This window comes from Amblyomma maculatum, chromosome 10 (genome assembly GCF_055883805.1).
Source record: "Amblyomma maculatum isolate TAMU_Amacu chromosome 10, ASM5588380v1, whole genome shotgun sequence".
NCBI lineage: Eukaryota > Metazoa > Arthropoda > Arachnida > Ixodida > Ixodidae > Amblyomma > Amblyomma maculatum.
The window spans coordinates 115164592-115192310 of record NC_139353.1 but is presented as its reverse complement, the minus strand read 5'-3'; the positions used below and the strand labels follow the sequence as shown (position 1 = coordinate 115192310).

General features: G+C 44.0%; 1 pseudogene; it reads left to right on the top strand.

The window, feature by feature from the left end:
* Window positions 1-24781, top strand: part of LOC146177292 (uncharacterized) — a 75448-nt pseudogene extending 50667 nt beyond the window's left edge.
* Window positions 24782-27719: the final 2938 nt, after the last annotated feature.

The following is a 27719-nucleotide window of genomic DNA, read 5'->3' as shown; positions in this document are numbered from 1 at the left end:
TTCGCTTACAATTCGTCGCGTCACGACACTACCTGCTACTCCCCCTTCTATCTTTTATACGGCCGTGAACCTCTGCTTCCTTTTGACAGCCTGCTCCCGTCTGTCACCACTTCCAGCTCATATGCTCGTGACGCCATAGCCCGAGCTGATGCTGCCCGCGTTGTTGCTCGCAACCGACTAGCAGCCTCTCAGCACTCCCAGAAACGTCGCTATGATTCCTGTCATCGCAACACCGAGTATTCTTGCGGCTCTCTCGTGCTGCTCTGGACTCCAGCTCGCCGCGTGGGCCTCTCGGAAAAACTTTTGCCCCGGTATACAGGACCTTACCGTATTTTACGACAAGTGACACCAGTGACATACGAAATTGCGCCCTTGCATCCCGTCCACCATGCCTCTACACCACGCACCGAGACGGTCCATGTTGCACGCCTAAAACCGTACTACATGGACCCTGGTTTGGACGCTAGTACGCACCGGGACGGTGCTTTTCAGCCGCCGGGGTAGTGTCACATTAGGCGGTACAACGCATAAGGAAAGAAGAACGCATACGCATTAGGAAAGAAGAAGACTCTCGTGAGTTTTTGGAGAGAAGACGACGTTCAACAGCGTCGGCTGGTGCCTACAGAGAACGTCCGTTGGAAAACCTTGTCTTCGGTGTCCGCCCTCTGCTACAAGCTGAACTACCCCGTAACAATATGTTCCCATGGTTTTCCAAAATACCAGAACGTGCGCCAGAACGTCGTGAAAACCAGTGAGAGCTTTAAGAGTTGAGCGTGCTGACCTGAAGTATGTGTCTTGTTCGCTTGTATTATTTAATATCAAAGATAACGTTTTTACCTTTCTAATGGTTTGTGGGAGAAAATGTCAAAGCACATATTGTATATGAGCTCAAATTTGTTTCCTTGAAGCTACGATTTCCGTACCTTTATTCATTGGCCTTCGAAGAAAGCCCATGAAATGGAATGGCAGAAGTTCAAGCGCTTCCAGACGAACGATGAAGTAACGAAGTTCTCTTTTGTCTGCTACTATCGCAATCAAGGTGTGCAATAAATGGAAGCGCGCAGAAGAACATGATGATGGAAGTTTTTTTTCGCGATGAGATTGTCCTGCGAAAAGAATTTGCTCAAGGATTTTTTCCTTTATTCTTTCAAATTTTCTGCTTCATTTGACAAACATAAAACCACTTTTCCGAGAGAATTGCAAAGATAACCGATTTCTTTATTTGGTCGGTCATCTAGGGGCGCTCAAATCGCTTCCCTATTAGTTTCGTGTTTCGCGGACGTTTTTCGAAGAGCAATACGAAAAGTGACGCAAATTCGCGAAAAGGACATGGCGAGTCATTTCTTGAGCGATCTACAACTTTTGCGTTGACCCTAGCCTCCTCAAAACAATAAATGCAAAATTAGAAAATATTTTTTTTTATAGTTGAATAAAACGAAGAAACGAAAACAACATCATATTCTCAGCCCCTCTCAGTAGATTTGAAAGGGCTATGACTCAGTGTATAGAGTGGAGAGCTGGGCCAGTTGGTACATTTTAATCCTTACCACGCAGTGTATGTTTCAATACTTTGCTTACATTTACCTAGAACACCCTCTGCAATGTACTAGAATTTTGTCTAGAAATAAAATTCGTATATTTAAAGCCTGACTGGAGAATTTATAAATTATATTTCTTTGAACTAGTGCTCGTTGATTGAAATGCTAGGAAACTGCTTTCGGGAGGTATTTGCAGGTGTCCACCCGATGGCCATTAGGCCGTATGTCCATGGATTGCCCCGTCTCTCTTATCTACTGTTTATGAGAGAAGGAGCATTCTAGAAGGTAGACAACTTTTGAAGATGTACAGTTAAACCATGAGTTTATGTGAAAAGTGAATTCGTTTGCAGTACTTTTAACCGCGGTGTATTTTTGTATATGATTGCACGTCTCACATCTGGGTAGAGAGCAAGGATGTATTTATGTTGGATGCTTATTGTCGAGCTTAGATGTTATTGGTTTCCAATTTTCCAATGGGAAATAGGACTACCTTAGAACTACCTTGCACAGAAACTCAACAGATAAGCAACAAAACCTAGGTTTTACCTTTCATCACCCGAAACATTCTATCCAAGGCAGTTTCCCAGCATTTCAAGCGGAAATACCATAAGTTCGGAGAAATTAAAATATGTATTCTCCAGTCAGGCTTTAAATCTAAAAGGGACCGTAAATATAGATAGGCATATCTAATCCACAAATTTAGAGCATTGGAACCAGAAGGAATAAATATCTCTAAAGGGACCTTAGAATCCCTTAAATGTGTTCCTTCAGCGATTTAACTAGTCGGCAAAAGAATCCCATATATAGAGTTATTTGTACAGTTTATTCACCGCACTTGCATACTCTATCCCCCCTTCTGCAATAGCTGCACATGTTCCTGTAAACACCGTCTTTCTTATCGTTTTCTACTTTTGCTGCACCTCGAACTTTTTTTTTTGTTTGGCGCGGCAGTTTCAATCTTCTGTCATTATTCTATTTCTTTGTCATTCTCCCCCTCTTTTGCAGAACGTTTTTTTTAGAATTGTTCGCCGGCAGATATATTCCTTATCAGGACCCTTTGAAATGCTGGTCTCCATTCAAGAATTTGTATCTGCACAGCACCTTCTTTAGACGCTGACTAATCATCCTCCGGGCATTGTAGTTTTCCCTGGTACTGCAGCTATTATTTCCTTTTCAGGCGACATGATCATTGGTACTAGGCTGCAAAAAAAAACTGAAGAACGTTTTATTTCTAATTTTTTTTTTACTTCTTTACCTACTTCCTCCCCACCGACTTCCCCCTCCGCAGCTTTTCTTCTGCGACACATGTTTAGGTGTGTCTTGGGACGGAAGAGGACAGAGAGAAGGAGTGGATAGGGATATACTACATAAAGGCTCGAGATAAAAAAAAAAACCTTTTTAAAAATTGAAATAAAGTGTATATAAAGAAACAAAAACGAGGTCCTTGTCACAAGGTGGTCCACGCTGGCTTAAAGAAAAATAAAAAGAAAAAATCCACAAGGTAGCATGAAGACATGCAAATGAAACAAAAAATTACAAGAGTTCAACTCTGTTGAACTAAATATTGAGCGAAAGCATTAGCTGCGGGTGACCGAGTGTTGTTGTTCTTTACTTTTTTCTCTTCCTCGGCCCCCTTACAAAGCCCCGCTTTAACCAAGCCGTATGAATGCGCCTTAGTGGCCTATAGAAGTAATATAGAAGTAAAGTGAATGCCGGGGTCCTAGCAGGCTGATTCTAACATAACCGTCCCATGGCAGCGCCTGCCAACTGAGCCGCGGCTCCGACCGCGCCATGCCGACCACTTGAGTTGAGAGCCCATCTCTCGTTTTTCTGTCACGTGGGGTTTGACGTCACAGAGTCACGTGGGTAGGACGTGGCTACCGCCGCGCTACGCCGACCGCTTTAGTTGGTAGCGCACCCCCTCACCCTGGTGTTACGTGGGGTGTGACGTCACTGTGTCACGTGGGTAAGACGTACGTGGTTACTGCCGCGCTACGCTGAAGGCTCGAAACCTAGAGTAGTATTGCTAGGGTGTCTAGACGGGGAGATGTGAAAAACGTGGCGCGCTTCCCATAGGGAGAAGTGGCCCCCTGCGCGTGACTGCCGCCAGGGAGCGCCGCGGTCTGGGGCGCCGTCAGCATTCCGGAGGAGGCGGCAGAGTGAAGGTAGTCAGTGCGCGGTTTGACCCGTCGTTATTGTGTGTTTCGGTGCGATTTCCTGCGTGTGCTAGCTGCTTGTATACCCTCGCTGCATGCTGGCCAGAAATGCCGCCGACGTCAAAGAAAAAAACTCAGAGGTGGTGCTTTGTTCCCTGGTGCGATTCGGTTTACAAGTCGTGTTCGGAAAAAGTGTCTCTTTTCCGTGCACCGTCTTGCCCAGATCAGCTCTGGAAGCGGGGGTGCGCCATACCAAGAGCCGACAAGCTGCTGCAAGAGAATTCGGCTGTTTGTGAAAGACACTTCGACGCAAGGTACGTAGTGCCAGCATTTGTATGCATCTTACTGCTTTCAAAACAACCGGTGTAACAACAACGCCCTAAAGCTGGTAGCGCTTATAATGATGTGCTGAACATTTTTCAACTTACTGTGTGCGTTTTGATAACAGTCTTCCACGCACTGTGTTTTCTCTTTCTTTTCTGTCGGCAGGTACATCCAAAGAGAGTTCAAACACGTTGTGAACGGCAAGGAGGTAATAATAGCTCGCGACGTTCCCCTATTGAAAGAGGGTGCAGTGCCTACCCTTTTTCCGAACCTGCCCAAGTATATTTCCAAAGCATTACCAAAGGAAAGAAAGAGGCGGACAAACAACGCACAGGACACTGTTCCATAGAAGAAGGCTCGCACGGAACAAGACACATGTTCGCAGGAAGATGGAATGGAAGCAGATATGGGGAAAATGTTTGGCGGTGATTCTGCCGCGCACTTCATTTACAGCCTTCAACTTCCATCTGAGCACTGGTCGATGCAGACATTTAAGAACAGAAATGCAGTTTCGTTCCAAACTGCAGAGTATGCAGGCAGCGAGAGTCCGCCTGTATTTTTTTCGGAAGATTGTTCTGTTCGACTTGGAAGAACAAAAAGACTCAGTAAAATGCAGCATTTTCCTGTCAGGATTTTTACATTCTCGACGCGACATTCAATCGGAAGAAGAAGCCCAGCAAGTCCTTACTTATGCAGTGAAACTTGAAGTTTGTTGCGGTATTGGGAGGACAACCGAGTTTCCAGAACTAGACCTGTCAAGTATCACGAAATCGTCAGGACAAAGTATTCATGCCAGTGCCTGCGATGGATCTCTCTCACAGGGTACATTGCTCTTTACATTGAATTCTTAAATAGAGGTTCATGGCAGGCACGCTCAAATGCAACGAGCAGTTGCAATGTTGTTTTGTGTGGGCTAATTTCATGTGCTTTTTAATGCAGGGATATCCACTCATGTGGCGCAACAATGCTCTGCTTGCAAAAGAGTAAATAGAATTTCAGTGATGCGCATACTACGCTTTAAAAAAAAGTACAGCGGCCACTTTTGTGCTGTGCAAAAACAAGACTGAGACATGCTGTGCGTACCTTGAGACGCCGAAACAGGAAGGTACGTGTCATGCGTGATGAGCTGCAAAGGCTTCAAGAAGAGAATTCTGCGATAGAATCAACTGTTCATGAACAAAAGGTACAACCTCTAATTTCCGTTTTTGTTGTCCGCATGCAACACACTGCCTGATTGCATATGTTCCTTTTCTAGATCAGTCAGCTTCCCAGCAAACAACAGAATGCTGTGCGCACTTGCTTTGAAGCTGCAAGACGGCGGTCCCTTCATGGGTACAAGTATCGAAAAGAATGGCTTTGGGAATGTATCATTCTGAGAATGAAGAGCCCTCGTTTATATGAACACGTGAGGTGCCACAAAATCCTTGCTCTCCCCAGTCGTGTATGCCTGCAGAAATGCATAAAGGTCTGTGTCAATGAGTTCCAATTTCAAGCAGGAGCTACTGAAGTTCTCTTTACATTTGCAGACATTCAAAGCAACTTATGGCTTCAACCAGAAAATACTTGACTGTGTGAAGGTAAAGATGACTGAACTAGACGACACAAAACGGCATGGGCGCTTCGTGGTTGATGAAATCAAACTTTCGACTCATCTTGACATGAAATCATCGATGGATATTGAAGGCTTCATCAATTTAGGGTCATTTACTGAAGAGAAGGACAGATACACAAGAGCTGACCATGGCCTGGTTGTTATGTTTCAACCATTTGTGGGAAAATTGACTCAGATTATAGGTATCTATCACCTGCAACATGCATGATGCTTTTTATGCAGTTTCTCTGTTTTTTCTTTCATCTACAGGTGTCTTTGCATCAAAAGGAAATGTCAAAGCTGCACTATTAACCAAGATCATTTTGGAGGCCACAATACTTTGTGAAAAAGCTAGCCTTCGCGTAGATTACATCTGCTGTGATGGAGCATCATGGAACCGTGCAATGTGGCACAACATCGGCATTCATGCAAGCTCCAGAGGTGTGTGGTGCAAGGTGGCTCACCCATGTGACAAGGAGAGGTTTCTCCACTTCCTCTCGTACTTCCCGCATCTCACCAAGTGTGTGCGGAATGCCATGATGAAACGTGGATTCAACACGCACATAGGCAGGGTATGGTTGAGAAGTTTTTGGTAGTTTGATGGTTTCAACGTTTGATGGTTTAAAGTTGGCCTAATAAATCCTTCATGTTGCAGGTGCACTGGGATCATGTTGCTACCACTTGGAAGCTAGACAGCACCACCGTTGCTCTGAGAGTTGCTCCGAAATTAACACGGGCGCACATATACCCCAATGGGTTCGAAAAATGCGGGTGAATTTGGCATTTCAGGTCTTCAGCAGTCCAGTACTCCATGGGGCGGACTTCTACAAGGGAAAGATTGAGGACCAGTACTCCAATCTGGAACCAACGAGGTTTTTTATTGCCATGATGACGCATCTCATTGAGGCAATGACTTCCAGATTTCCTGCAGAGGCATTAAGGTATTTGCAGCGTGGTCTTTTTTTATATCATTTCTGTCATAAGAAAATGAAACTAAGTGCATAAATTTTTACGGTTTCAGACCAGCCAGTGCCAAGGAAGCTGCACTAGATGCAGTTCTAGAATTCCTAGACAAGTGGGAAGCCCATGCAAAGGGTCTTGGCTTCCTGAGCAAAAGTACATCGGAAGGTCTGCGCATTACAGTGCACTCAACGAAGGCCCTCCTCAACTACCTAACCGAAAAAGTCAGCTTCAAGTACCTGATGACATCTCATCTGAGCCAGGACTGCCTCGAGCGCTCTTTCGGGATAGTACGGCAGGCCAGCGGTGCGAATGATCACCCAACCCCTGCTCAATTCATTGTTATTATCAGGTACCATCTCTATCTATAGAATCAATTTTGACACATTTTTAATTGTTATTGGAACATTTGCAGGTGCTTGACGTTTTATAGCCTTGCAAAAAGTCCCACAAGTGGAAGTGTGCCAGCAGGACGTCTGGACTCCCTACTTTCTGAAGATGAGGAACTTGTTGAAACTGAGAGTCAAGATGATGCAGTCCCCCTGGATGCTGTTGAGGTCGCGGTAGACCACACAGACTACGTCGAAAAGCGAAGCGACGCTCGCTTGGTATATTATATTGCGGGCTATGTGGCGAGGAAGCGTGTGCTGTCGACAAACTGTATAGCATGCAGGGAGGCTTGCCTTGTGGAGAAAGACTGCGTCCCTAGTGATCTTCCAGCTGATGCTTGTAAAGAGTGGGACATGGGTGGGCTACTGTACCCATCGTCATCACTGTATACTTTGATTCAAACTCTTGAAAACAGGCTGACACATGAATTCAGCAGAACCCGTCTGCATTCTAGATTTGTTTTCAGCATACTGCACAAAGTGAGCTCCAACGTGCCACAGATTGGTTGTGTCGAGCTTTGTGCTGAAATCACAAAATCGGTAGTCAGGTTTTTCTGCCTCACCAGAATCCACTTTCTTTTGAAGGGTCTAAATCAAGAAATTAATGAAAAAAAAAGGCAAAAGAACAAAGCCTTGTGTGATGTGAATAAACAGCGAAATTGGTCGAATACATTCTGCTGTGTGCCAATAAAGCTTGCTTGTCCAGGAACACGTCGCATGATTTTATTGCGTTCTTGTATCATATTCAAAATGCACGAATGTCTGTTGCAGCCCACGATCTTGCTATTGTACGGGCAACAAGCTTAATTTTGTTTACGTAGGCTGCATGACGCCTACCACAGCACGAGCAGCGAATATTCGAGGAAAACGTAGTTGAAAGGGCTCTGAAACCTCTCAACAAAACATTTGAATCGCATTCAATCGCTTGCGAGCGTGATAACCCCCGCCGCAGAAAGTAACGTGCGCAAGAATCGGGTGATTCTGGCAATAACTATCGCGTTCACCAAGAAGAAAAGGAAAATTTTTGCGTATACAATCGTGCTGAACACATTCCGTCGTAGTTAAGCTCCACAAAAATTGACTGGCTTCAATAGATTCGTAAAATATGTGCTTTCGGCTAGCAGAAAACTCGCGCGAAATTCGTTCAGATGCCCAAAGATACTGTTGTTTCTCTTTGTTTTTATATCAACAGTAGTATTAGTCGAGCCTTATAATGTTTGAAGACCTGCGGTGCCTGCTAAAACTTCGAAACTTCAATAGTACGCGTTTCGACTACAGCCTTGTCCTTGCTCGCGCAAGCAGACGCGCCGAGCGATCTGACGGCGCCGCTGACAATAGCGCCGCCGCGCGGCAATCACGCGGAAGGGACCAGCTTTTCCTGTCCGGTTTTCACACCTCCCCTTCTAGACACCCTAGTATTGCTTTCGCAATAAAAACAGGAAAATAACGTAACAGCAGCAAAACAACAGTCATACAAAAATGACAAATAACGTACAGAGAGAGAGGCAGCCGTACAAAACACAAAACATAAGAAAAAAGGGGGACTCAGGTAGAATAGTAAACAGGACAGTCCCCAACAAAGAAATAAAAAGTCCGGTGAACAATAGAGAATATCAGTCTCCTACTGCATAGTAATCATTGGTCCATAAATCCACAAAGAAAAGACAATAAATTAATTAGCAGAATAATAAAAGAATAGAAAAAGTGCTGTCACCAGAGACAAGAGGGAGGGGGTGAGAAAGAGCTGTAAAACTTAGATAAAACAAAAGAGAAAAAAACTATTAAATCTAGTCTGATGCGAAAGATGTGCATCACTAAACCAGATTATATTAACCGCAAAATGCTCGGTAAGAGAAACAATGGAGGAAAATAGATTAAAAAAAAACTCCTGCACCACTGTGCAGCAGTGTGCAGCAGGTGCAGCGGTGGCGTAGCGGTAGAACATCCGCCTCGCATACAAGAGTACCGGGGTTCAAATCCCGGTGCTACGCAATTCTCCACCAGATTAAAAAAGACCGCATGTTGATGAAATTGCATAAACAGGTTTGGGGTGCTACCTGATGCCACTGAACTACTCCGGCAACGCACCCCCTCACCAGAACAGGCATTAGCCACCCTGACGCAGTAATTGGCCGCAACCTCTCATGGTTAGTTCCATAAAACCCCAGCCCTCAGTCACTAGCGGCTGCGGAACAACTGTCCACGGCGGCAGTCAGACCTGTGCCATAGCAGGGGGTGCTAAGAACTTCTGGCTCCGCTGGACAGGCCGCCATTGGAAACTGACCCTGGCAACGTTTAACGCTAGAACCCTAGCTAGAGAAGCTAGTTTAGCAGTGCTGTTAGAGGAACTAGAGGGTATGAAATGGGATGTCATAAGGCTTAGGGAGGCTAGGAGGGTGAATGAGGCATATACTGTACTGAAGGATAGGCCTGTATTGTGTTATCGAGGCTTGCCAGAGAGGCGAGAACTAAGAGCAGGTTTCCTTGTCAACAAATATACAGCGGGTAATATAAATGAATTTTATAGCAATAATGAGAGGGTGGCAGGCATCGTATTAGTCTTGATAAGCGGTATAAAATGAAGGTTGTACAGGCCTATGCACCCACATGTAGTTATGATGACCAGGCAGTTGAAAGCTTCTACGAAGATGTAGGATCGTCAATGCGAAAAGTAAGGACGCAGCATACTGTACTAATGGGCGACTTCAATGCCAAAGTAGGGAAACAGTAGGCAGTAGGTGACTATGGCATTGGCTTTAAGAATAGCAGGGGGGAGTTACTAGTTGAGTTTGCAGAGCGCAATAACATAAGAATCATGGATACCTTCTTCAGCAAACGAAAGAACCGGAAATGGACATGTAAACGTCCTAACGGGGAGTATAAAAATGAAATTCACTTCATACTGTGTTCAAACCCCGCCATTATGCAAGATGTAGAGGTGATCGGGAAAGTTCGACGCAGTGACCACAGGATAGTGAGGTCCCGAATTAGCCTAAATCTGAAGAAGGAACGCAAAAGAATAGTAAGAAAGAAACCCATCAACGAATTACAGGTGAGGGGGAGAGCAGAAGAGTTCAGGATCTCGCTACAGAATATATTCAGCTCTAACCGAGGATGGCGATATTACCCTAGATGCAAGGAACAATAATTTCAGAGATATCATTACGGAGCGCGCTGCAGAAGTAGGTGGTAGGATAGTTAGAGAGGATATCGCTAAGCTGTCTAAGGAGATGAAAGATTTGATTAAGAAACGCGAGAGTATGAAAACTTCCAATCCAACAGACCAAATAGAATCGGCTGAGATATCAAAGCTCATCAATAAGCGCAAGGTGGCCGATATAAGCAAGTATACCATGGAGAAAATTCAGCATGCTGTAAAAAACGGGAGAAGCCTTAAAGCGGTAAAGAAGAAATTGAGCATAGGCAAAGACCAGGGCGCGATTGCACGATAAAGTCTGAGCTAAGTCCAGACTTAAACCGTGTCTTTAGTAAGACCAGACTTCTTCAAGACCGGACTTAGACAGGGCTGTCTTAACATGCACATAGAGACAGTGGGTACCTATTGTTGGGGATAGCGGGTACTTATATATGGGAAACCTTGGCCCCTGGCTAGGGAATGCGTCGTGGAAGTGAGTGTACGTTCGTGGCGGTGGTGAAAAAAAAAATCCGGAAGGCGACGGCCCTGCCACGTCTACGTAGTATACCCCCGTGCATGTTCCGTGTTGACGTAATACGAGTGCCCTAACGCATGTTGGGCTCGTCTACTTATCATGAGTTTGCTTGCCCAAATTTCGAGAGAGTGGTTGGACCTAGAGCTTGCATTAATCCTGTTTCGGTAGTCAAAGTGTCTTCTCTAGGGTGCTTTTTTGTGGTAAGTGTAAGCGTTATAGCAGGCGGCGCTCGACTGGCGTCTGCAATGGTCGCGTGTATTAATTCACGAGGTGAACATTATGCACTCCTAGTGCGGACAACCTGGCATTAGAGGTGGCGACCAGGAAACCCAGTGCTTGCTTTGTGACCTTTCTAATGGTTTCAGCAACGCGTTCCTCGTTTGTTTCGCGGTTCGTAGGTACGGCACGGATCCAGTGTAGGCAGTGTAGGATCTTGATGGTTTCAAAGACATGGGCGAGCCGAAGCGCGTCCCTGCACCATATCCCACCGCGCTTATTTGAAAATCGATGGACCATACGCCCGACCTGCAGTTTGCCTACTCGCTTGATTTTGGCTACAGTAGCCTCCGGACTGAGCTTATTGTGATTTGATAAGCAGAAGACCCGTAACTCGATCCTCAACCCCTCTGATGGGACTTCCTGTCAGAGAAATGTGCAGACATTCCGGAGCGAGGCCGTCCATTGGCGCAAAATACAAACAGGAACCTTCCAAAACCCATGGCTATATAGCAAAATTTTTCCCAAATCTTATTGCACCTAGCTGCAAATACTGCTCACAACCGGCCATATTCATTCACATGGTGTGGACATGTATACGTCACAACGCAGACAATACAGCTACAATGGATGCGTGGGAGTTCCTCCTGCGTACCACCGAGCTCGCCCAACAGCGCCAGCTCATTCTGCGCGCATTGGAGGCCGCAGAGTCCCAAGGGATCCCTGCTGACCTTCTCTAAGCAGTGCAAGCAGTCTTTCGGCTGGTTTCCCTGCTTTGGGAGTAAATTAAGAGCTTATCATCATCATTGGGCTATCTTTAGGATGACTGTCATTTGTATGTACTACATCGGTAGGCAGCCTTGCATAAAGGCCAATGGTGCTGTGCATAAAGAGTCAGCGCCATCTTAAATTACAGCTTGTGGGTTTGAGTCATCCGTCCCGTGCATATGGGCGGCCAAAATAACCCACAGATTCTAGGCGACATTTTCGCTCAGTGCTTACGCTTCACCCCCCCCCCCCCCTAGCTGGGTTGCATATGTAACAACGGCCGGCAAAGCAACGCGTTTTGCGCGAATCACGAGGCGGCAAGTGCGAGTAATAGTGAGGATCACGTACGTGGTGCAGATTCACACCGGAAGGCAATAGCCGCGGCGACAGGTGAGTATGCAGAAACGCGCGATAATCGCTATCACTCGTGCCTGCTTTCCTGGCCGTCTCATTACACTGCAGCATCACGACGCCCTGGCCAGTCACCGCGTCACAGAGGATCTGCTAGCCTGGCGGAACAGACCAAACTCGCAATGCAGGGGCTGGACAAGAAAGCGATGAGGTGGCATTCATCTCTTTCTGTCGTGCATGAGAAAAAGTGAATGCCTCAAACCCAAAACTTTAAAAGGCGCTCACATGCTCCGCAGAGCAGTCGACGCGCTGTGGAGAGGACTGTTGGTCACTGTGGGCTGCTCATTTAACACTACAGTGGCGTGACCTCTCAGCCCCCCCCTCAAACGTGTCCAAAAGGCCGTGTGGTTGGAAGATGAAAAAATAGACCTTGTGAATTTGATTGCTGACCATAGGGTCGCAATTTTTGCTAAACGGTCAAAAAAAATTACTGACGATTACGTTACTTCCTAACGCGAAATTTGAGCGCAGCAAATAAGCTGTTTCACCTTTTCGATAGATTGAGGCAAAGAAATCGAGCAACACATGTATGCGCTATCACAGAATTTTTTAGAGCGCGCGAAGAAAGGAATTAAGTTCGAGCCGGCGCTTTGACAACCGGAGACTCGCAGGAAGAGGGGGGAGGGGGGTGGCGTGTACACCCAGCGGCAAACGATGGGGGCAGAAGCGCGCGCAGCAAGCGGACAACGCGATAAAGGGAGGAGGGAAGAGATAGCAGCAACTAACTGATGCTGCTGACGCCGATAGTGAGTCAACCCCAGCTGCGGAGTTGGTTTCAGGACAACGCCGCCGATGCCGACGCAAACAATATGATACCCTCGCTTCCGCAGCGCCAAGAACCAGGTCTAGCCGTGGGAAGGTGGTCACGTATTCGTCGAAGTGCCGGGGCCTACGTGAAATAACCGGCGCGTCGGCAACTGAAGAGCACCCTATCCGCCACACAGGAACAGGGGGGGGGACCCTCCCCTCCTCTTTCTGCATGGCGGCGATGGTGTTCTATGCAGTCACGTTATCTTGACTCTGTAGCGACGTCAGCGGCATCCAGCGATATCAGTCGGTCGCTGCTAGCGCTGGGGGGATGAAAGGGGGGCGGAGCTGGTTACGAGGCCGACGACGACGCCGACGCGAAACCCAGGAACGGACGCCAAAGAGCTGCGCTCTAAAAAGCGATGTGACGCCTGGCGCGAAGTCACTAGGATATTTAATTCACACCACAGCAGGTCGCAGAGAGATGAGAGAGAGCTGCGTAAACATTGGCAAAACCTGAAGCAGCAACTAAAGGCCACCCTTCAAGTAGCCCGCAAAAGACATCACGAGGCAGGTGAGTATTGCTTTTCTATTTCCCTTGTTGACCAGAACGGGTACAGAATTGCAGTGTGTAAGAAACTTTCGGTTTTGCCACGAAGTGGAAGTCCCTGAAAACCACTACCAATGAAGCGGACTTGCCCAGAAACAACAGCAGACATTCGTACTGCGAAACTCTCCATGTTTGTCGGCAGTGTTCCTTCAGTATTCTCTGGTACAGCAGGTGACCTATCGCAAAAGTTTGAATTTCGAAAAAAAAAAAAAGGAAATGCTTGATGTTTGAACCCGTAAACCTAAAATGTGGCCCAATCAACCCTTCTGTAACATAAATCAATGTAGTCACTCTGAGGAACCCCTGCCTACATTTAATACGCCGTAATCAAAATTACTGCGCCCGATTCCATTTTAATCCATTTATTTATTTATTCATTCATTCATTCATTCAAATAAATTAGAGGCCCTCCGAGGAGGGTGTTCCATAGGAGGGGGGGGGGGCACAAAGCACTTGGAGAATACTTAGCTCAAAATCAAATGAGCAGAAAAGGGAACAGAATGCAAACAGCATTGTTTAGCAATTCGCCACAATTAAGCAGAATTTAGCGTAACCAACACCCTTATTGCACGTTTTGCGACGAAATGTGCTTTCAGTTTTTAGACAGCACACTTCAGATTAAACTGATCCGTCCTTGAGGTAACATAATTGAACGTCACGCTCTTTACACCACACACATTATCAATGTTTAATGGACTAGTGCGACCGTATTACACTTCGGTTAACGGCACGCTTTATTTTAGGGTCCCGTTGTGTGGTCGCCAAGCAGCGTTGACATGCATTCGTTATGCCGGATATAACTGTTACATCCTAAAACGAAAATTTCGTGAAGAAAACTTGCAGCAATCACTAATTAGAGAAAACGCCTGAAAGGAATCACGTGCTGCGCATAGCTTGCGGACAGGGGCTAAGCGGGCTGGTGCCGTCACCACCGAGATTCTAACAAGGCCTTTGCATCACCTTCTCTCCCATCAGCGAACGTCACGACAAGCGGATGAGCGATAAGGTGTCAGCCACTGAATCTGGGCGTACAGGCTTGGGTAAAGGGGCGAGATGACATCATATGACTAGACTCAGATCCGCGCTCGCCCCTTCATTTGCTGGAACTTTATCGCCATCCGCCCGTCGTGACGTAGGCTGCTGGGGTGCGCAGGCCTTGTGAAGATCTTGGTGGTGTCGGCTGGGCGCCTTTCCTTGCTTCTTTTTTTTTGTGGCGAAGACTGCAGAAACCGTTATCACTCAATGAAGTTTTTTCACTCGCAGCCGGCGCAGTAAGCGGCCGCCACGTCGTATCTCCTAGCGCCCGTGACAGCGTTGCCGCTAGCACCGCGCGCGCGCGTCTGAGAGCGTGACAAAGGGGTTTAGGCGCACTGCAATGTTACAAGCGCCTTCGTGCAGCCGACACGAATGAATAAGCAAAATGCCGCACTTATTACATGGCCAGCAAGACTGCGCCTTCCTTCCTCGTCTGAAAGGAAGAGACCGATCCACTAGTGTGTAATATAATACTGGAAATGCGCCTTCTTCGGCACCGAGCAATGGGGCGAGGTGTCCTCTTTTAGCGATGAATAGCTTAGAGTGCATCCGTATAACTCGTGCTATGAGCTTTCCAGTTGTGATGTATGGATGCGAGAGTTGGACTGTGAAGAAGGTTGACCGTTTACGACCGCATCCACCACCGATCCCGACTTTCCGCTAGCCGCGTCCAAGCAAACGACCTTCCCAGGCTTTATTTTCTCCGCTTTCTTTGCGAGAGTCTCGACCCTCTTTTGTCTCCTCTCCTTGTTGTACGTAGGATGCATGTTTTTAGGTAGGGGGTGGAGGCACTATTATTTATTCGCGACACTTTTGTGTAATGTTTACTTTGTGGCTTGTCCCTCTATCTGAAGTGGAACTCGAGATTTTTGATGAGCGTACAAAAATAGTGAGATTTTGCTTAAACTGAACATTAAAAAGACAAAGATGATTGCGTCTTATCCTATCAAGTCCTGGAGCATCAAGGGAAAAGAAGTGGAAGCTGTAACAGGTTATGTCTTTTTGGGCTCCAAGATTACCCCGGAAGGAGACCGCAGCCATGAAATTAAGAGACGCTTGTTTCTGGGAAAGAGAGCCATGGTTTGCCTTGACCGCCTAGTAAAGAGCATAGACATTAGACTGCCAACCAAGATCCGTATAACTCGTGCTATGGTCTTTCTAATTGTGATGTATGGATGCGAGAGTTGAACTGTGAAGAAGGCTCACCGCCGAAGAATTGACGCGTTTGAATTGTGGTGCTGGCGGAGACTCTTGAGAGTTCCTTGGACTGCCAGAAGATCAAATCAGTCGATATTGTCGACCATATTAACCCTGAGTGCTCATTGGAGGGTCAAATTATAAAGCTAAAGCTCAGCTACTTTGGTCATCTGATGAGAATAGAGGAGTCGCTGGAGAAAGATTTGATGTTGGGAAAGGTTGAGGGTCACCGGAGAAGGGGTAGGCAGCGAACGCGATGGTTAGATGGCATCCTCGAGGCGCTGCAGATGAAGTTATGTGATGTTAGAAAGATAGTGAGAGACCGGAAAAACATGGCGTGGTATGGTCCATAGGGTCACGAAGAGTCGGACACGACTGAACGACTGAACTGAACTGAGCTTAGAGTGCGCCGACTATCACAGGAAGTCTGGCACTTACTTTCGATAATGCGTTTCTGAGCCTAATAGCAGAGGTACAGTCGAGGTTGTATATAAATCAGGCAGCTGTTGGACGATTAGTACTATAGGTACCCATGGCAAATCTGCAAACGAGGCGGTACAGGGAAGTATCGGCTGGACATCATTCGAAGCACGAGGAGCTAAGAGTAAAATGTTTTATAATGAACGCCAGAGGAAAATGGACAGTAAGAGGTGGGCAGCTACAGTATTTAAATAACTATCTGAAAAGCGTCGGCTCAAAATGTAGGAAACGAACTAGGAAGGTAACCACTAAGTATTCAGGGCGCATGGACGGCAGAGTAAAGAACGTTAAAAAATGCGGTAAAAAAAATGAGGCCAAAAAATGGATGATTTGTATGAAAAGCAAGCATAGTGCATGAAATATGCCGAAACTAGTAAGTTCTGATCGGGAAGGAACCTTTCTTTGATAACTGCTCGGTCTGGGTAGCTTAGTACGCCCAGCTGAAAATAATAATAATTAGCAAGAAGATGGCACATATGCAGAGTGCAGTAAATCCGAAGACTTAACCGAACGTCTTATAGTCGAATGTGATGGTATCCACCCTGATGCCAATTCAGGCGCAGTGACCTTCTCTGAGGCTTATACTTCGGTCCTAGGGTTTAGAGTCACCAGTGGTGGGTGATTTAATATGCGGTGTAAGGTAGAAAAATGATTGGAAGATTGGTGGTTGAAAAGTAGAAAGATGACATAAGGTTACTGGAGTAAAAATGAAATTAAAAAATCTTAACATAATGATGAATTACTTAAATTAATAACAACATTCAATGCAAAGTAAAATAAATCAACTCGAGCGTGATGGCAACTGCCACCATCCTGTTTCAAAGGGACCACTCTTATATTCAATCCATTCATGCTGCCGCTTGACTCGCTGCGTAGGCACGCGAGGCGTCTGCTTCTGTACGTTTCGTGCGTATTTTTTTTCGTGCCATGCAACGCTCTTTCGTACTAGTGTCACGCTGCAATCTGAATTGAACAAAAATGCGGACGGATGACGACACACGAGGGACCACACGTGCTTGGTAGCTCGCAAAAGCTAGCTCCGGTCGTGGAAAGAAACGCGATTAACCTTTGGCACCCCGCTGGTAGCCCTTCGGCGTGAAGCTTATTCACGATGCATAAAAAAAAGAACAGCGGTTTTATTTATTTATTTATTCGATACTGTTAATCCCATCAGGGATCGTAACAGGAAGGGCATAAAAATACAGAGGTACAAAATATAGTAATGGCAATTAATCAAGTACATGAACGAATATGATACCAAAATTATGCATAACAAATTATACTATAGCAATAAGACAGACTGAGGAGCGTATGACAAGATTTTCGCGGACAAATAATACAAGTGAAACACAAACGGAAGGAGAAAAATTCGTAATGACATAAGAACACAGTAATTAGTCAGATGTAAGTAGCTTATGTTTCACACGTGTACTAAAAGCATTTATTGATGAATTATTAACAATGGATGTGTGTAAGGTGTTCCATTCGCGTATAGCACGAGGGAAGTATGAATATTTGAAAGTGTCAGTACGGAATGAAAACTCGTTTAGAGTGTGAGCGTGATTATTACGTGTTTGTCTTGTTTGCGATTTTGATATGTATCTTGAAGTGTCGATTTTTAAGTGATTGTGCATTAGCTGGTACATGGTTTTAAGGCGCGCTAGTTTTGCTCTGTTTTGAAGGGTGAGTAGTCCTGCCTGTTTGAGTACTGTTGGTGAGTCTGTCAACCTGTGTTTGTTATATATACATCTGACCGCCTTCCTCTGTACTGCTTCTATCTGTTTAGTAAGCTTGTTACTGAAAGGGAACCAGACAACATTGGCATATTCTAGAACTGGCCTGACAAATGTCTTATAGGCGAGTAGCTTTGTTTCGGATGGTGCTTGTTAAAGCGTCTGTTAATGAAAAATAGCTGTTTTAAGGCGGTTGATGTGACAATGTTAACATGAGAATCCCATCTGAAACCAGAGGTCAGTGTTATGCCTAAATATTTATATTCGGAAACCGAGGCAAGGGGAATGTTGTTTAATGTGTACTGAAAAACTGATCGATGTAACTTTCTGGTTATGGATAAAGTAACTGATTGTTTAACATTAATAGTCATTTGCCATTCTTCACACCACTTTGTCACTGCTGTTAGGGCGTTATTTAAAGTTATATGGTCATTGACAGAGTTAATTTCCTGGTAAAGTACACAGTCATCGGCGAAAAGTTTAATATTGTGAGAAACAGTAGTAGGTAAGTCATTTATAAAAATTAAAAATAATACTGGGGCCAGAACACTCCCTTGTGGTACACCGGATGTTACATTGGCTGTTTCGGACCTCGCGTTGTTAAGTTCGACGAATTGAGTACGGTCAGTCAGGTAGTCAACAATCCAATCTACTATGGAACCAGCTCCAAAGGTTGCAGTTAGTTTCATAATAAGCTTAGAGTGTGATACGCGGTCGAAAGCTTTAGAAAAGTCTAAAAAAATTAGGTCTGCTGATCAATGGCGAAGGATATGTCATGTGTAAGTTCGATTAGTTGTGTGACTGTAGAAACTCCTTTCCGAAAACCGTGCTGAAGAGGTGTTAAAATTTCATTTTCTTCTAAGTAGGTTGTTATGTGTTTTAAGATAATGTGTTCTAGTAGTTTGCATACTGTGCTGGTTAGTGAAATTGGTCTGAAATTTGAGGGATCTGATTTACTTCCTGTTTTATGTATAGGTGTCACTTTAGCTATTTTCCATTCTTTAGGAAGGGTGTGCGCTGACAACGACTTGTTAAAGAGTACCACTAAAAATTTTGCTACCCATTCCGCATATCTACGCAAGAAGATGTTAGAGATTCCATCAGGCCCTGATCCTTTTTTTGTGTCCAAGTTTAGTAAGAGGTTTAAGACACCTGTTTCTGTTACGGTAAGGGGTTCTAGGTAATTTCCGGAGCAAAAATTAGTACGAGGCGTAGTTCCGTTGTCTGTAGTGAAGATAGAAGTAAAGTAGTTATTCAGCGCGGCTGCAATAGTTCGGTTTTCGTCTGGAGAAGCTTGGTTTTCCTTTCTTGATTTAGGGCTCAGGTGACGCCAGAACTTTTGGGGAGCATCTTTTAAGAAGCGAGTCAGCGTATTAGTAAAGTAAAAAGTTTTAGCTGTTTTTATTTTGGATTTCAAATCAGTGATAGCCAAGGTTAATTTTTCAATTGTTCTCGGTGATGGATGGCGTTTTTGCACTTTTTTCAGTCGTCGAACTTTTAGTTTGACATGAATTACGGCTCGAGTTATCCATGGATTACGTTTGCGTATTCTCTTAGTCTTGGTAGGCACATAATTAGTGATGCAATATGACACAACGTTTTTAAATCTCTGCCACAATGTTTCTATATCAGTGTGTATGTCATCCGAGAAAAGTTGAAATGATGTTAGTTCGTGCGATAAAGTATCAAGTATGGTAGTGTCGTCAGCTCGGTTGTAGTCGGGATACGTTTTTGTTGATTGCAAACAAGGTGCATTATGTGATGCGGGACAGAACACATTACTAGTTTGTGGTCAGACAGGCCATTTAAAATTTCCACATTGGTTTCTTGACAGGGGAAATGACTACTCAGGAAAACTAAATCTAGAATGTTGGAGCTGGTGCAGTATTGCGTATTATTCAGTATTGCGAGACAGTTCACTTCCAATATAATCTATACACCATACCAGCTTCTACTTATGCTAGCTTTAAATATTAGCCCGGCCGCATTGCCCCGAGCGTGTTCGCTGGAGATAAAATTGGCAATTTTGAAACTAATAAAATTATCGCTATAGCTACATTGTACACTTGATGGTCAGCACCACTCACGATTTCAGCTAAGGATGATTTGCACATTTCGTCCTAGTTCGATACTCTCAAACTTCGAAATCGTGATCGGCTCCTCTATGTATGTAGTGTTTCTTGCAGATAATTCTATTAACTGTATTCGTGAAGTCAAACACTTCTGCCGACCATATAACTGAGCTTCTCGTTGTAATTTACTTTCTTATTTTAGTAACTTTATCATCGCTGATACGGGCGCTGCGCAAACATTAGCAAGCGACATGCAATTTATGTGTATTAAATTTGATGCAGGCGAAATATTAAACAGAAATGAAAATGTATTAAAAGTTTGTGTATATATATATATATATATATATATATATATATATATATATATATATATATATATATATATATATATATATTATACATTGAGGGAGAGAGAGAACATTCCTCACTTTTCTACAATAGTAGTATTGAAATCTCATCCAGCAGAATTTATCTCCATAATTTCGCTAATTCATTAAACCTTCAATGCCATTGCTTACGAAACATTCGTTATTGCTGATGCCCTGGTACGTAATTTTCTGTAGCAGCTTCATTGTAATGCAATGCGTGTCGTCATCATTAGTGCTTTTCCTTGACTTGTGTGTCCTTTTCTAATCGCGCTGTTTCCTCCTTTGGAAGGCGTTGTTACAGCTGGATGAAATCACCGAACCAACTAGCAGAGTTCTACCACTGAAAAACACCTACAGCTGAGGAAATTAAACAATCGCTGTTGTTGCACTACATGAATGTGTTTTATATTTGCTTTAAACATTGTCTCTGGTTCTAGCCCTGACATTCGCCTTGCCCGCATTTTAACTATTTGTGTATATTTCGTTTGTCAAGTATATTTACGCATTATATACTTGTCATAATTTCACATTGTTTTTGTTGTAATGATCACAAATTCTAAACAGCCGAGGTAAGTATACTCAAATGTCATGTAGGTTTACTCAAACGTTATAGGATGCGCGCAAGGCAGCCACGAACTTGAGAGGAGCCGAGGACTCAGTAGCCACGAGTGGTTAAGGGTGTGGCAATATAGTTCACTATATAATTACTGTGTCCGTGAAATGCTATCTCATCCATAGGTCAGGTCTAGCAGTCACCTTTGCTTCAGCCATCTGTTTCTCCTCCGTCTCCTCTCTGTCTACAACTGTTGCTCATCTAGCCTGTGACAATAATCATCATCATCAGCCTGATTATACCCACTGCAGGGCGAAGGCCTCTCCCATATTTCTCCACTTAACCCGGTTCTGTGCTAGCTGCATCCACTTGACCCCTGCGAACTTCTTAATCTCATCCGCCCACCTAACTTTCTGCCGCCCCCTGCTACGCTTTCCTTCCCTTGGAATCCAGTTTGTTACCCTCAGCGACCATCGGTTATCCTCTCTTCGCACTACATGTCCTGCCCATGTCCATTTCTTCTTCTTAATTTCCACTAGAATGTCGGTAACTTGAGTTATTTCTCTGACCCACTCTGCACGCTTTCTATCTCTTAATGTTACCCCTACCATTTTTCGTTCCATAGCCCTCTGGGTTGTCCTCAACTTGAGTAGAACTCTCTTAGCCTCCACGTTTCAGCCTAATAGGTGAGTACAGGCAAGATGCAACTGTTGTATACTTTCCTTTTGAGCGATACCGGTAAGCTGCTAGTCATAATCTGCGAGTGCTTGCCAAATGCGCTCCATCCTGTGACAATACAACCGTTTATATGACTACTGCAGTTGTCAGCATAAGAACAACGTGGTATGTGTACTTTTGAAGGCACAGCTTTTGCCCTGGCCGTGTTATAGTGCAGATAAAATAAATGTCTTCTTTTTTTCCACAGTCATATAATGCTTGCCTGTTCTAGGTATTGCATGTGCACAGGTTGTGAGTACGCAACCTCGTGTATATATATATATATATATATATATATATATATATATATATATATATATATATATATATATGAGATGAGTAGGTTTTGAGGCGATGTATTGTAAGCATTTGACCGGCACCCACACGACACTGAGCACAATCAGTTGCACCTTTTATTCTTGCAGCATATAACTGAGAAAAATATACAATGGCAAAAAATGCTGTCAGATGTGTAAAGGAACATAGACTTGAGACGGCCACAAATTCACAGTTGTAAATGCCATACACACACTAAGCATGGCGACACTTTGTTCAACAGGTCACACTGCAGCAGAGACTTCATAACAAACACCAAGCAAGGATTGCCGGTATTTGTCTTTAAAGGCGGAATAAGTAATAATAAAGCATTTGCACAAGTATATAATGCAGATATGCTTAGGTGGCACAAAAAAACATAACAAAACATGCATGTGATATGACTCAAGGTTTTGCTACACCTGCGAATAATATGCGTTTTACATGCCACTATTTATATTATGCATTTGTCGCAGCTGTGATTACAATGAAAGCGCTGTTAAATGTACAGAGCTGTGACAGGTGAAAGTTTCTGCAAGTACAAAGTAATTTTACATGACATTTGTCAAACACCAAACATGAGGTCACTTATTCACATGCTGAAACACATCTATAGGTGGGGGCAGCCATGACACTGTCTTGGGTCCCGTTTTGGAGGCCGTGCAAGCCGTCGTTGGCCCAGAAAACCTAATGCTGGAGGGTATTCCTGATGGCATCGACCTAAACGCGTAAGTGAAGGTTTCATCTAAGTGCTATGCCACACTAAAGTTGAGAATGATTTTGAACAGAACTGTACGCAACTTTGGTTGCCACATATAATCTGGGCTTTTGGATCATACTAGTTGGGAAACCGCTTCCAAAAAGTGATTGGTTTTAGTATTCACACTTTGGATGCGTATGAATGGTTTCACTATCTAGAAGCGGTCAATAGAAGGTTTCTCCTGTTGCTGTCATTATACCCTAGGAATCATTTTTTTTTCTTTTTTCACCTCAACAACTGCTGTGTCAGAATTTTCGCTACTGCATTGTAAGATATTTTCATTTCCGTAATGATTGCACTGTTGTCAACAATCTGAATGTTTGCAATTTACACAGTTTCGTTTAGTGGCCGTCGACTCTGCCACTATTGATAGACACCCGAATTTTTGACCAATCAAAACTGCAGTTTTCTTACTCATGGGCCCTATGGGAAGTTTCACAAATGCTAGTATTACAGAGCTCTGCGTACAATTAGTGTGGGTCTTTGGCAATGACCTCTATGTCCGAAAAAAGTGACAAAAAAGAATAACATTTGTTTTCACGATTGTAAATATTTCCATGGCACTGATGCAAGCTAACTGCAATACTGTATTAAGAAATGTGCGTTACTTTCATTGAGTACTTAGTAATTATTTTCAATGTTCCCTAGGCGCGGTAAATAGCACTAGCCATTTTCGACATACTGCAATCGATTTCACAAGGTGACCTTGTTTATTGTCAGTGCAGCATGAGGTGGAGGTTTCTCAAGACGCATTGAAATACTGTAGTATGCTTTGCACAACCTGAGATTACAGGACCCATGCACTTTTACACTAAAAGTGTGTAAAGTGGAAAAAAGTACTTTTGAGCTAGTTCCATGTTTCCTGTTGTGCAGGCATAATGCATCACTGAATATGAACATTCCCCTATCTTCGGTGTTCAGTGATGCAAGCATACAGCGTGTGTCGCAATGAGTACAAAACTGAAGCAAAGCAACACAATGACATTTTGTTGCCAAAACATTTGAGTGAGGTAATGCAACATGCTTCAGTAGCTGATGCTGGCAAGGCTGTTTGGGGGCTATTGAAAACAGTATTTAGCATGCATTAAAAAGTGCAGTACTGAAGTGTACAAGAAACATTAATGCGGCAGAACTCATTGCCGCAAACTGAAATGGCACTATCAGCATGTGAGTGATCAAGTCAGAATTGGTGCATCTGCAGTAGCATGTTGTTAAGTGCACATGCCGCAAATACAGTACTCGGAGACTGTGCAAGTGTTCCTAAAGTAATCATTCATTCCAATGACTTGCATTCACAATTAAAGTAGAAAATCAGCAACAACGAAAGCAGCAAACCTGCTTGCCAATCATCGAACTACAAAACAACTGCAGCTATCAGCAGTGCTGAAAACACCTTTGAAAGGTAAAGAATGAGACAGAAGTACTAAACAAAATTAGACCGGTGTGGAGCAATGCAGAAACAGTTGAATTTGGCTGACATCAGAGCAGAAAAATGTTCATTCCTGTGGTGTAATCAAAGTGATAAAACATCAGAGACTGTGCTAAGCATGAAAAAACGCATAACTAAAGCTCGCGTGATATTTCACTCAATGCAGCCCTCTCCTGTCTTGGTATACACAACTTATCATAGCTATTGGAATTGTACAGGTCAAACGAACTTGACGAGACTGCTCAGCTCTCCCCACAACCTGGACCATCAAGGGTGCAGCGTTCAACAAGTAACTGCACAGACATCTATTTTGAGCATCGCAGCGAAAGCGACCAAGTCGAAATATTCTTTCCCGAATAGGAGGAGGAGGCACCTGGCACCAGCAGCTACGATGCTGCTTCAGCGACCGATCCGCATCTTCAAGACTTGCGGCAAGAGACGTCTCAGCTGCCCGCACACGAGACACAGTCCCAGACCACAGGACACATTAGGGGGGCCACAGTGGGAGGACGAGCAGGGTCTGCACGCCTGTCACAGTCGCAACAGCATGCCCTGCAAATGCAACATGTTCTCGAGCTAAACCGAAAGAACATTGAGCTTGAGGCAGCGACGCTGCAAGCACGAATAAGGGCTGCTGTGGCTGAACAGGCTACAGCAACGTCTGTAGCAGATTCCACAGCCAAGGTGGCAGAAGCTGCTACAGCAAAATTAAAAAATGCGATTTCTTGGCAGACCAGTTAGCCAATGTAGCTGTTGCTGCCAAGGATGTGCTAACGTACCAGAAAGAGGTGTTGTGCTCCCAGAAAAAGAAGCTAGACCTCTAGGCTCGCAACTCAGTGCTAGTGGGAAAGCGTCGGCTTTTGGAGCTAGAGTTGATGGAAATTGAGAAGAAGCGTAGACTTTTGGAGCTCCAAAAGCTAGAGGACGACACCGACACAGAAGCCGACACATGTATATAATGTAAATACTATAGTGCAATATTTTTTTATAAATAGGTTAAACATTATTTTCTCTACCCACCTATTTGCTAGCAAGCAGCTACACCTTGTTTTGAAAAAAAGAAATATTATTGAGTGCTGAATTTTGAACATTATATCTTGCTTGTTTAGTTTATGGGATTAAAAATCCCAAAGCGGCTGAGGCTATGAGAAGCATTGGAGTGGATGGCGCAGAAGTTTTTACCACATGGGGTTCTTTAATGCGTACTGGCATCGCACAGCACACAGGTACCTTGCATTTTCACCGTATCAAAAAGCGGTCGTCGAGGCCAGTATTCGAACCCGCATCCTTGGGCGCAGTAGTCCGAGTGCACTAACCACTGCGCCACCTCGTAAGTGTTATTTCACTGCTGGGTACGGTGAAAATCTGTTCTTAGTTTGGCTAGATTAATTTCTGGGATTTAATGCCCCAAATCAACTCAGTCTGAGGCTGACATCTAATCCTGCATCCTTGGGCACAGTAGTCGAGTGCCCTAACCTCACCGGCAACACAGTGGTGTTATGTATATCTATTTGTACAATATTGTATTGAATAGTGAATATTATTTCATTGCAGTCTATGGTGCAGTGTTGTGTTTAAGGGGTTCAATGTCCCAAAGCAACTCAGTCTAAGTGAAATACTTTACTGGAGGAAGAGTAAATGCCGCTGTTGTCAACATCACTCTAGCAACATACCTTGCATGGCAATAGCATTTGCAATATCTCTTCAAAATGAATGCAGCCTAATGCTAATGACAGCCGACTAGTCCCTGCAAAGTGTCATAGAACATGTTTTTTCAAGTCAGTCTGTATCCATCAACAATTATACACCTACTGCATTACCGATTACATTGCAAGAATTTGGTCTTTGTTTTTGCTACAATGAAATTAAAGCATGCTAGTTCCTCTACCTTCTGTATTCGCTCTGTCCCTTATCACTACTATTTTCTTGTTTTCGGATCAACTTCGGCAAATTGTGCCTACACATTATTGGTGCATAGGCGAAATCAAGGTCATTATCTGATTCTTTTGTCTGGAGACATACTGTGAACTGCCATTGATTTCCTAAGAGGTCCTGACATCTCAGCAGCATTTGATTCTTTCTGCTCTACATAGTCGATGCAAAGACTCACATCTCTGGACTTGCGGCTTAGACAGTGACTAGATGAATTGCTGGCAGCAAGGGCAATTCCTGTAAAACAAATAATAAATTGAGGACATGAATCATATTGACACAAAAAAGTGAGTAAAATTTCTGGCAATAGTGTTGCCTGCATAAACATTTGTTCGCCCACTGAACCTAAAGTCTGGGTACGCATTGCAATATAAAAAGAAATTCACAAATGAGATGAAAATGCTACCCTGTGCAACTGTGCTGCAAATGTTTATGGGTAGCAGACATGAACCTGCTGCACTTGCACGTGACTGCAACCCCGCGGTAGAAAAATTGTACATGCTGGTATTCATTACCCCCTACTTTCGGAAAACGAAGTGAAAATACATCATACATACATCATTCAGTAAGACATAAAAAGCAGCAGCGCAATGTATTTAGTGTTAGTGTCCCACACAACCTTATTTTCTGATGCTTACACTGTTACAGTTTATGCTATGTGACCCACCTAGGTGTAATTTGAGTACATAGACTGACAGCAACATGGACATGGTCCGTCTTTGCCAAAAAGTAACCAGGCTGCGTGTTCAGCTTCTCAGTCGGGTAGCAGAGGATTCGTGCCACTTCTAAAGTTGTAATCTCTGCAACAGTAAAGACAAGCTTCTGTCTTCACTTCTCAACAAATTGGGATTCTTTCGGAATAATATTGCCTTTAGAATACAAGCGAGAAGCAAAACATGCAGCATGGTTACTTTTAGCAAAGACGGTACATGACTGAGCTAATGTTTCCCTACTTAGTGTTATAAAAATAACCCTTACGTATATGTTGCACTTAACGGGAATAGACTGTATCATGCAGTTCAGGGCTCCAATTATCTAAGCATACCTAAATAATAAATTTCAATTTATTGCAAATGCAGGTTGAAATATTGAACTCAGCAACAATTTAAAGCATTTCACAAGTTATGCACAGTGAAGACACAGGCATCAATTTAGCAGTGTAGCTATTTTTACACAATTCATGGTTTAGTTTTTTTTTCAATTACATTTACCACATGTAGAGATTACATGACATAGTCACAATGTTTATTACGTTGCTCCATTGAACCTTTGTGTCCGGTGGCTAGCATGGGATTCTCAATATCCAAAGGGCTCATTCTGATTCCAAACTCTATTCACTTGTTACAAAGACTCCACATAGGTACCTTTGCAGGAATGTAGTGATAAGTTATGCACCGCTTATATTTTATCACGTGCTTACAACCTGCCAGTCAGGTAGGCCTGGAGGATGTTCTAGATGTTGTACTTGGAGCTGCTTTGTCTCGGCTGTGGTGTCAGAACCGTGTCTGAGAAATGTGATGTTTCCTAGTTTATAGTAGAATTTATAGAACTGGTTACTGATCAAGGATATAAACCTTTTCCCTTTGAACATACAGTAAAGTTGCATTATTTTGGCACCCTTTCTTCTACTTATTCAGTGAACTGCAACTAGGCACCCCATATTAGTGGACAGATGCGTAAGTGTGTGGCATTGAACTGTCTCTAATTCGGGTATTCGTGGGCTCGCTCCAAGTAATTTGAACGGGCA